The sequence below is a fragment of the Melozone crissalis genome, unplaced genomic scaffold (assembly GCF_028551555.1).
Source record: "Melozone crissalis strain CALT ecotype California unplaced genomic scaffold, PUWL_Pcris_2 ptg000012l_1, whole genome shotgun sequence".
Classification (NCBI taxonomy): Eukaryota; Metazoa; Chordata; class Aves; order Passeriformes; family Passerellidae; genus Melozone; species Melozone crissalis.
In genome coordinates this window covers 285,395-296,616 of record NW_026535790.1, presented here as the reverse complement: position 1 = coordinate 296,616, position 11,222 = coordinate 285,395, and the positions used below count along the sequence as shown (strand labels likewise).

At 45.6% G+C, this 11,222-nt stretch overlaps 1 pseudogene; it reads right to left on the bottom strand.

Annotated features, from left to right (window-relative positions):
- Window positions 1-1,847: 1,847 nt before the first annotated feature.
- LOC128933947 (major facilitator superfamily domain-containing protein 1-like) lies at window positions 1,848-10,903 on the bottom strand (annotated as a pseudogene).
- Between the last annotated feature and the right edge of the window lie 319 nt (window positions 10,904-11,222).

Below are 11,222 nucleotides of genomic sequence, written 5' to 3'. Positions count from 1 at the left end.
CCCCTGTGGAATTCCAGGATTGAGAGACAGTCCTTGGCACGGGTCAGGGTGGGGAAAGGAAGGATGATTGACACACCTGGCAGGGAATCTTCGGGGGAGGGACCCGGGTTTCTGAGGTAAACCCTGAAATGACACTGCAACAGGTGGGATCTGCATAGCATGGGAATGTGGCAATGTCCTCACTAGATAGCACATTAGCAATGAAGTACTGTTTTTCCTTTGAGCTGCAGCCAACAGTAGACTGCAGTATAGCTCCAGTTTGCAGCTGTGTGTGTTACCTCATGGCTTTCCCCGAAACTACTGGTTTGTAACTTGGGACAGAATGTTATCAGAGTTGCTGCTTCAGTCTGGGAAGGAAAAGTATGGTGTCCATAGTGAGCTTAGCCTAGGAAGTGGTTAAAGGATGGCTTGCATGCTTTCATGAGTAGTGTGTGGTTCTAGGCACATGTGTTGCTTAGTCCCTAAATATGTCATCATGTCTGTCCTGTACAAGACCTCAGGCTCTAGTGAACTGCCCAGCTGCAGTGTGTCATCACTCCTGATCCCCATGTGTGCCAGTTAACCCAGATCATGCATGTTTTTCCCTGTGAAGACTTCTGACTACTGTACAAAACCTTTTAAGCAAGCATGATCTGATACTGTCCCTCTGTTGCATCACATCCTGCATTGCACTCTCAATGAGGAAGATTAATGTCCTCTCTGTTGGTGTTTTAAGCGGCATAACTGTGAGTTTTTTGAATTATTTATACTGGCTAATCAGACTTGGAATATCCAAAGTTCGTTCTTGGGGCTTGTCTAGTGAGAGAAGATACATAAAGTAGTGATGTGTGGAGATAGTTATTTAAGCACTAAATGAGTAACTGCTGTAGTATGTTCCCTGGAAGGCTGTCAGAGTTGCTTATGTACAATATGATCACAGTGGTGTATGGATGTCCAAGTGTCTTGGCTATCTGGGTGACTTTGTGGTGGAGCTGACCACCCAGTGATTTGTCCAAGCCCCTGATGTGTCTCCTGTTGAATTTCAGCTTGAAGCTGTGCTGAAACGATGTATCACTTCCCTGTGGAAAGGGTGATGGATTAAATGTCATTGAGGCTGGAATTTTCCATTGTTTCTTAAGGAGCAAAGACAAGTGACAGCATCCTGACTGGGAGGAGATTTGGTCATAATGTTTCTGTCATTACTGCTTATCAGCTGTGCAAGAAGTGGACTGGGTAACAATTCATCGCTGGCCAAAAAGTGATGCCTAGAAGCCTCCCAGCAGGCTAAGCTGGCTGCCTAGGCTATGCCCAGTCACCACTTCTCCCTTTGAAAGTAGTTGGTGAGCAGGAATAGGTAGATTTAAATTATTGGGCTAAATTAGTAGTCTTGATCACTTTTGTAGTTTCATCTTGCTTCTGGGAATTAAGACAGTTTCATCTTGAATTGGTTTTCCCTTTCTTTCAAGTTCTTTGTATTGCTAGCAGGACAACCTCTTCTTCCTCAAGCAGATCAAAGTAGTCTCCATAGCCAGCAAGAATGCAGGAATTTGCTTTACTTATCAGCCTCTCTAGGTCCAGCTGCCTTCTGATTCTTACCCAATGCTTTCCTCCTCCCCCCTACATATATGGATATTTGACATAGTATCTGTGCTGCCTTTGACTTCTCTGTGACCCCTCCTCTGCTGCTGCTTGGGTGTGTGCTGTGTGCCACTAAAGCCAAAACCATAGCTCGCTCTGTGTCCAGGTGTGTCCGAAGCACAGGGGCCTGTTGAAGTAATGGGAACTTATCATTATGCCAGGTTCTTCATGAATATCATAAAAATGATGGCTTTTTCTCCACTGTCTTGTCCCACAGACTTACATAAATGTGTGCTCTACTGTATCAATGTTTAACCTCCTGGCTGCTGGGAGCATGCACTTGGGCATGAAGGGCAGCACACGTCCAAGTGTGAACTACATGAACTAATGTCCACTTTCAGGCTTCAGTCTATATTTTATGAGTCTCAATCCACTGTGTCTTTGGCAAGAAGAATGTTCTGCCAGAGAATATGTGCAGCTTAAATGTTAAGGCCCAGCTTGTCTAAGGTTTGGGACAGTGTAAGGGGGTTTCAGTTACCCATAATTATGATCAGTGTGACACTACAAATGTTAAACAAAAAAAACCCTGATTGTTTCCTTCCATTTCTTGCAGCATATTGACCTCTATGCATGCCACCCTTTCATTTCCATGACAAGCTCAATCAAAGTATGAGAGCCTTGCAATTGCCTTTTTGAAAGCTTAGAGCTGAGCTCTGGTATCCCACTGCAGGTGTCCAGCAAAAATGGGGACAACCAGCAAAGTGAAGGTGGCTTCCTGGTCATCAGCTTAGTAAGATTAAGCGGTCAGTGTGCCCAGTAGAGGTGAGCAGGTACTGTTCAAGGAAGGGTCATCATCTCCCTCCCTACTCTTATGTCAGCTTTGAGCTTTATCCATCTGAGCTGAAAGACAGCAGCAGTCTGTCCAGAAGAACTCTGCCTGTGAGAGGCTCCAGTAGAGTCGTCCCACCTTGAAGATGGTCTTTGTGCAAGAGATCCAAAGGTCACCAGGATGTCCCTACATCTTCAGATTCTGTGACAGGGCTTTTGCAAGCAAGTGCAAGGATCTTTGCTCGATGGTTTCTATAAAACCCTCTCTATCCAACAGAAGTTCTCTATATAGGCAGTGAACACAGGAGAGGGACAGGAATGCTTCCCAGTGACACCCAGCAGAGCAGGCACTGAGGTTTTGGTACCACACCAATGAGAATCTTGTTAACCATTGGCAGACTTTAAGGAAAGTATGTCAACTCTTCTTCAAAACAGAGGACTGGAGTTTCTTTTCTAGTAATTTGGAGGTAGATGTGGGATCTCAAACAGGAGTGGCTGGCTTTTGAGCGAGCTTCTCCCATGAAGGAGTAAGTACAGGACTTTGAGTGGTTATCCCAGCACTTGTCACAGCACCAACCCCCTTTGCATTTAGCTGCTGCATCACATGGCATAAACTAAGAAATTTGATGGCTTCAGCAGACCAGGCTGAAGTAACTGCTTTTAAGTCAAGGTATTAACATACAAATCAGTTCTAAACACATATTTTCTTCTGTTTGCAATTCCCCAATGTTTGTTTACAGCCCTGCTGCATGTGGTTTTTCATAGTTACAGCTGGAAATTCATCATGAGATTTTTCCTCTGAAAAAGTGCAAGTGCAGGATTTCAGCACTGAAGAGTAGTGCAGCAACTGGAGGCCTTAAGGATATTTTGAAGCCACCATCTAGCAGGAGTCTGACTTGCCAGCTGTGTTAAAATACTGATGAGGCCTTACATGGAGCACTGGGTGCAGCTTTGGCCTCCCTAGTACAAGACAGATGTGATTTAGGGAGTGCAGTGATGGGCCACAAAGGTGATAAAGGGACTGACTGAAGCATCTGTCACAGGAGGAGGGGCTGAGGGAACTGGGGCTGCTCAAGAAGATTCTGGGAGATCTGACCAATGTGCTCAAGTACCTGCTGGGAGGAAGAAAGGATGAGGGGGCCAGACTCTGCTCTGGACAGGAGGCAATGGGCACAAGGGAAACCACACAGAATTCCATCTGAACACAAGGACATACATTTTTCCTGCAAGGGGTCAGACACTGGGACAGGTGGCCCAGAGACGCTGCAGAATCTCCATCCATGGAGATGTTCAAACTCTGTTTGCTCTGTGCTCTGCCTTCTGCTTCATGTTGATTCTTTAGGGTTATTTGTTTACTAAGCAAAGATGTCTTAGTAAGGCTTGCAGAGTCAGTGACTTCAAACTGTGGCTGTGAAACCTGCTCAGCAGGAAACCAGGGCAGCAGTAATATGCCATCCAGGTGTAGGAATGTTGGCCCAGCTACAGTTGGGAACTCCCAGTAGCAAAGGAGTAAGTGATCCCCAGCCAGATGGTAGAGACCAGTAGGGGCACAGATGTGAATGCCAGGAGAGCAAAGACTGGCAGAGTCAGCATGGCATGGACAACAGCAAGGACACCTCTCAGTCCAACATAGTCCTGGTGAAGGGAATGAACAGAGAGCCTCTTCCAGGGGACCCTGTTTCCCATAGGTCCCAGTGGCACACGGGGCTGTGCAAAGTGGGCTGGCAGGAATGGCAGTGACATGGCATTTCCTGGCTGTTGGCAGTGTAGCAGAGCAGCTGTTCTACCTCTTGCACACCTCTGAACTGAGACTGAAGTGTTACTAGGTGTCCGGTACTCAAGCGAAACCCCAGGTTTTAACAAAAGGGAAGGGAAAACATTATGCCATGATAATTATGGAAATTAGGAATGGAAGCTATGACAAAACAGGGCCTGATTGCATGCAAATTGTCCTTTCCCATCTACTTGCAAAGCTTATCCCAGTCCTTTCTTTTTCCATCTCAGACTTCCCAAAACATACAGCCAATATACCATGGGCTGATGCTACCATAGCACAATTACAGGACAGAGGTAAAAATCTGCAAATGTTACTTCTTGTAATTTAAGTCAGGTTAAGGTGCGTCTTGCAGTTTGCAAGGATATAAAGGACTCCTTGTCTAGCCCCAACAGGTGAAATTCTGTTTGAGGGGGCTGTAGTGGACATTTCAAAAAATCAGGAACAAGTTATCAGTGAGTGCTTCATGTTTTGGGTACTCACAATTAATATGGCAACTGCTGGAGAGAGAATGAGGGAGCTTTCATATACTGCCCCAAAAATATAAGCAGCTGCCTGCTGATTTTAACCAGAATATTTATCCTGGATAAACTTGCTAAAAATAAAATGAAGCCAAGAAAATAAAATAATTAGTAGTCTTGATCTGGTTATTTTCTGATAGAAAGTAAGTTTGAGCACAAGCATGTGGGCAGGAAGGGTTTGAATGAGAGGACTTGTAAACAAGCTTGATTCTGTCTGGTTTGTAGTGCCAAGCCTTTGATGGTTTACTTTCTTTTTAATTAATACACACCACAGAGGAGCTGGTATTTTCAGACACTTTCAAGACACTTCTGCAAGTGCAGAGTGAAACTGCAGGTGAAAGTGGAGCACGTGTTTCCTATTTCAGCACAGCTCACAGCAGCAGTGTGCCATTGCTTGTCCATGATACATGAAGTTTTGACATCCTCTTTTAAGAGGCTAAAAGCCTTATCAGTTCAAGGGGGTGAATGCTGAGGGGCAGGACCATGGTTTAAAAATAATCTAGCAGCAAGAAAAAATACTGAACATCTGCATTCAAGAAATACTAGGAATTGCACAGGAAATCCCTTTAAGAAGACCTGGTTATAGGAAAAAAAAAAAAAACAACAACAAACAACTGTCAAAAGAAGCCTTTCAGTTAGGGACATGCAGAAATTTCATTAAACTTCCTCAAATTCTTTATAGAATTTACAGTCATTCACAGAGGTTTATTTAAACATCTTGTATCTACTTTAATTTGATTTGGCTATCTATATGGCTGCTTCCCATCAGTTGTCATGCTGATGACATTTCTTCCCTCCTGATTTCACAGTGGCCTTTTTCAAATCACTAATGAAATACTACCAAAATAAATTATATTTTTTTAACTTCAGGCCTTACCTAATACAAAAGTTCATCCTCACAATGTGACAGAAGCTGCTACATCATCCACAAAGGGCAACAAAGCATCAAAACAAGTCTGTGGCAGAGCCCCAGGACAGAAGCAGGAGTCTTAATTCAGGTATCCAGGTTGCTGCTTTCTTTTAAGCAAAGGCAGGCATTAAAAATGGAAGTCTGAAGCTTTCACCAGATACAGAGGCTTCCTCTTGTACAAACCCAGGCTGAGCAAGCCCAGTTATATTCCAGACATAGCAGAGTGCAGCAGCTGCAGGGCAGAGCTGCCCCAGGCCTGTGATGTTGACACCCCACCCAGCTCAAGAGAACCCACTTTGCTGGTCTATCACAAAGGTGAAATGTCTATGGGCTGATTTTTAAATAGAGTATTTCCTTCCCCTTCTCCCAAATCCTTCTGATCCTCCTTTGGCAGTGTTTGAAGCTTTAAATATTGGGTGAATCATTTTCCTTTAAGGTATTTTTGCAGTCTTTCAGAAGGTTCTCTCATCTATGAAGGGAAAGAAAGGTCAAAGAACCCTCAAACCTTTAGGTGTCAAAGGCATGTTTCTCCATATTTCACGAGTGGAAGGAACAAGCCTATTACCCCTATATTTCCTAGTCCCTCCAAAACTGAGGCTTGCAAAGCTCTGTTGGCTCATGTCAGTCAGTGGGCCACAGCCATGGAACAGTACCTGGTGTCTGCCACAAAGGGGAAGATGCAGTTTTAGAAGAACACAATGGTGAGGGCCAGGAGCTGGTAGGGAAGGGGAAGGTGCTGTATGTCCTGAATCTGCTGCAAAGACAAGATGTGCCCTCACTCCCCAAGAAAATAGCCCAGCTTCACACCCTTGCCACTTTCTGCAAGCCACTGAAGGGCACAAGAGATTAAGTAACAACAGGTTAAAGGGAAATAAAAGGCAGCTCATATACCTCTAAGTGAAATTTGAGATGTACTGACTCTAAAACATTCCTGCTGTAACACTATCCAGTAAAGAAAACAAAAAAGCTTTCTTATTTTTATGAAGGTTCTGGCAGCAAGAGACTGTTTTGAGCAGGATCTGTTAAGAGTCCACTGCACACCCTTAAGAGAAACACAGCAGAAAGGTACAGTATGAACAGGAGTTCATACCTCACAACACAACTACACAACTACAGAAAGCAGTTGAGAGTACTGTCATGAGAGGGAAGCCATCTAATAGATCAAAGTGCATAAAAATTGCAGACCGAAGTTGCTTGTAATGCTTGTTCCTAGACAGAATGCAAGGAGGAACTGAAGATAAGGGCTGGCAAGGGACCAGTACTGCCCAGATTAGCTATTTGCTATCCTGGATCCTGTGAGCCAGAAAGCAGGTCAGAGGGAGGCCAGCAGAACGCTCCTCTGAGCCACCTACAGTTGGAAAGGAACTGGGTCAGAAAGCTGCTGCCATTCTGAGCACTGCCTGAGCTCTGGAAGGCTCTAGGCAGGGAACTCTGGGCTGGTGGCTCACAGATGCGATCTCAGCACTGCTCTGCAGGGTTGAACCGAGGGGTATGAATGCCCTCTCCTGGTTAGGACTGGCTCCTGTTGCTGCAACCTTCCCTACACTCCGGTGGCAGTGCTCCTGTACCTGGGATTTCCAGGATAGAGATGGAAAAAAAACCACCTACCACTTTTTTGGATTCTTGCTGGATAACACCATCCGAGCCCAGCTACCCACTTTATCAAGTACGCTGACTGTGAGGGCTGAAACAAGCCCCAGCAAACAGAGGAGGCTCCCTGGGAAAAACAAGAGATGTTGGAAATTCCTGGGAGTGGAGAACACTGAATGACAAAACCCACTGCATGTAAAATGTGGAATTCTCCATAACTCCTAAGCCTGGATTCTCTTAAAACAGAGTAGGACCCTTCACCTTGTACCACCCTGTCACAATCCCTGAGCTCTGGCCACTGAGCTCCCATGGCTGCAGGACTGCCTGAGGCCAGTGAGGCTAAAGCCACCAGTCTCTCAGACAGAGCTCAGCTGGCCTATGGCTAGAATGCTCCTGACCTGCAGCAGAACTATGCAATAAACCCAAGATAAAAGCATTGGGAAACTTCTCTGGTCCCCAGAGCAGGGGAGGCATATCATGGCTGTACAGGAAGCCAGGCTGTACCTCTGCATTGGTTTGACCTGCTGCAGTTGCCCCAGCAGTCTGGTCTGTGATCACAGGCAGCTCCAGAGTAGTGAGTCTGGTTATGCTGCCTACACCAAAGCAAGTTTTACAATGGTCATCTGCTGCAGATGTCCTTCTCAGAAGGAGTTCTGTACACATTCTGTTTTCTGAAACAGCTTCTGAGATGAATGCACACTTTATCTGATGTATTGACTCCTTCACTGACAGAAATATTGACACAGAAGTATTGACAGAAGTACTGTGCTGTGCTTGCAAATGCTGCCTGAGCACAAAACTAAATGTCAGACAAGATGTGACATCCCGTGCCCACCACAGCTTTCTCAGAGAGCTGGAATCAGAGGACACTAATCAGTTTCAACTTCTGCAAGAGATTCATCTCTTTTCTGTGGATGGTGGCTAATACTGCCTTGTTTTGTAAATAACACTTTTCAATTATCGCACTTCTCTATAATCACTGAAGCAAGTCTCCCTAACATCACCATTCCAGTAGACTACTCATGTGCTGTTTAACCCTTCCACTTGAGACAGATCTCATCTCACTGCACCAAAAGAAGGAGAGAAGCTCAATCTTTTAAAGATACAAGCCCTAGAACAGATTCACACTAAGAAATATGCAATTCAGGTCTTCTCACAGTAATTTAAACATGTGGTTTCAATCAGCCATGTGCAAGACATCTTTTGCTGGGACCAGTACAGACACTGCTGCAGAATCAGCAGGTTCTGCTAGGCACAGTACAGAAGAACAAACACATTTCATTCCTGTCTCTTTCACTCTGAAGTTTCTATTCCATGGGAGTACTCCTATATTAAGTACTGACTATCTGTGACTGCAGATGTTAAAATATGTCAAGAAAATAAAACTGTCAGGCTGACACTAGAGAGTTAGAGCGGGTTTTCTGGCATCAGTGCAGAAAACACCACTCATTGCACATGGAAAGCAACAGGAAAAACTGGAAAATCATGTGCCACTTCCAGTTTACCTCACTACCTCTTTCAAGTTCTTTTAATCATTGGACAAAGCAAGCTGGCCCGGGTCTAGAAAACACTAAAGAAGTGTCCACTGCATTCCAAATTTTGTCTCAAAATTCTGGGTGAAGAAATTGAAGACACTCCCAAGACTGGAGAGAGATTCAATCCAAATGCCAGTGCCAGCTCCTTCCCCTTGAACCAGAAAGTTGTGGTAACAATTCTGTGCAACTTACATAAGAGAAAAATCCTCTCTTGAACAGACAGGCTTGACCAACAGCATGGCACAGAAGCAAGAGCTCTCTCAAGCTGGAGAGCTCACGCTGGAAGCTGGTCTACACATGCCAAGAGGAGGCATGTGCCAGAGAAGGTATGTGCTCGCCTCACAGTCCATTTGTACTAAATCATGCAGGGGCATGGGAGGTGAACTTATCCATCCTATAAAGGCAAGCAAAAATAATTTCAAAGGCAGAGAAATCACATGTCAGTGCCCACCCTTGAGAGAAGGACAGACTTGTTAGATGGGAAAAATTAAACATTTCAGCACTCATTAAATCAAGGAGCAGTGGTCTGCCAACAACAAAAGTCACTGGGGAAGAGGAAGTGAAGCTGACTGGTAGGACAAGGGTCTAGAAGGCAAAAATGCATCATGACCCTTTCATAAGATGTATTATAAATGATCAGCCAGAAATCCAAATTAATAAATGTGAAAGATTTTTATCTTCGCAACCAAAATACGGTCCTCAAAAACCACAGCCAAAGAGAGAGCATTGAGCCCGGGATCGGCGCTGGGTGTACCTGGATCTGACCTCCATCCCATCAGATATCCCTCTGTTCATGAATGCTGTTTCCAGCGGGGCTGTTTTATACAGTTTTTTATGCCTGAGGCAGAGGTGCCCTGATTTCTTTTGTAGCCCCACATATGTATGAAGGTTTCTTGCACTGTGCAGGGCCAGACAATCGCTGTTTCCTGAGTAGTGGCAGGCACTGATCATGTCAGGGAAAGTCGTGTATTCAGAGGTATGTTCCTTGACGACTTTGGTTATCTTGATTGATGATATCTACCAAGCAATGATCACCCTTGGGTGTTCCCTGATGGCTCCAGAGAAAGTCCATCTCCATGCTGGCCAGTTCTTTCATTAGTAGACAAAGCATTGTTCTCCTGCTGCCTCCAGGAGTTTTGTAATTCCAATTTAGTTATCTGTCTCCAGGCTGCTCGTGGTCAGAGGCTCGTCAGAGTATTTTACAATTTTTATTATATATACATTCTCCCCTTAAGCATGAATTCTTTTATAACATATATTCCAAAATGTAAATATGAAAATATGTATATGTGAATTCCTTACTACCAAGCAATCCATTCCCGAACCAAAGAGCCATGAACATCATTGGGAGGAGGTATGGCAAGCCTAAAGCAAACATGAGGGATCCCAGCACAGTGAGAAAAGAGAAAGTAACATCTAGGAAGAAAGTAAAATCTAGGAAGAAACAGAAAAAATGCACAAACCTCAACAGAAATGCATAAGTCAGGACAAAGACATTCTGTGTCAAAAAAGCTAAAGAACCTCAAAACACACCAATAAACCTTATCAGTTTACTCTCCACTTTCAATTTTATAAAGACTGGTCTCTTTATTAAATGAGTTGGCAATCATCAAATTAATGATATTTTCAGCGGTGGGAACTTAGGCAGGGGACTCGTAAGAGAACTCTGAACTCTGTAGGCTTTGACTCTGCCCTGAGCTCCATTGCAGGCTATGACCTAGAGAACATGATCTCTGTGCCTTTCTCTCCTAAGACATTTACCTCTGTGATACCGAGTGAGAGGGACTAATGTGGTTTTTATTTATGCCTCAACAAATGTTGCACACATGGAAGATTCCTGTGAAGGCTGTAGGTGTGCTGGCAGCCCTGCCCCCGGGCAGGCTTTGCCCGGCCAGTCGGGGCAGGGGAGGCTTCCACGGCCGGGCTGGGAGCGACATCCCCCTCCCCGACACTCGCCGGTGGGAGAAATGCCCGGATGCGTGGGTAGAATGCCCAGGAAATCGGGCTATGGGGAGGAGCTTTAGCGAATAAAAGCAGTTAACTGCGACACAGCGAGAGCCATTATTCTGTGGGTTTCTTGGAGGAAGTGGGGGCTCGCCTGTGCTGTTGGTTTGGCCCTTCCCCCCTCAGTTTTTCATCCTGGTGGTCCTGCTTCCCTGTCCACACCTGCTTTGCCTTGCTTCACCATTTCCGCGCACCAGCTCATCCCCACGCTGACCTCTCACTCCGCCGCCCCCGCTGTGTTTCCTGGGCGTTGCCAGTGCCTGCACCCAGCTGCGGCCGCATCCCCCGCAGCACCGACCCGCAGCGACCAGCAGGAGCCGGTTTGCGCCCGGCCTCTCGCAGGAGCCAGGCGAGGCTCGCTGTGCTTGCAGCCGATGCCGGAGGCACACTGCCGCTTTGAAAGCTGTGCCAAGCCGCCACTAGAGCCACGCAGCTCGCTGTGGCTTGCGACACGCAGCGCCATTTGCCATGCTGATGCTGACAGAGTGCTGAGGTTCCTGCGG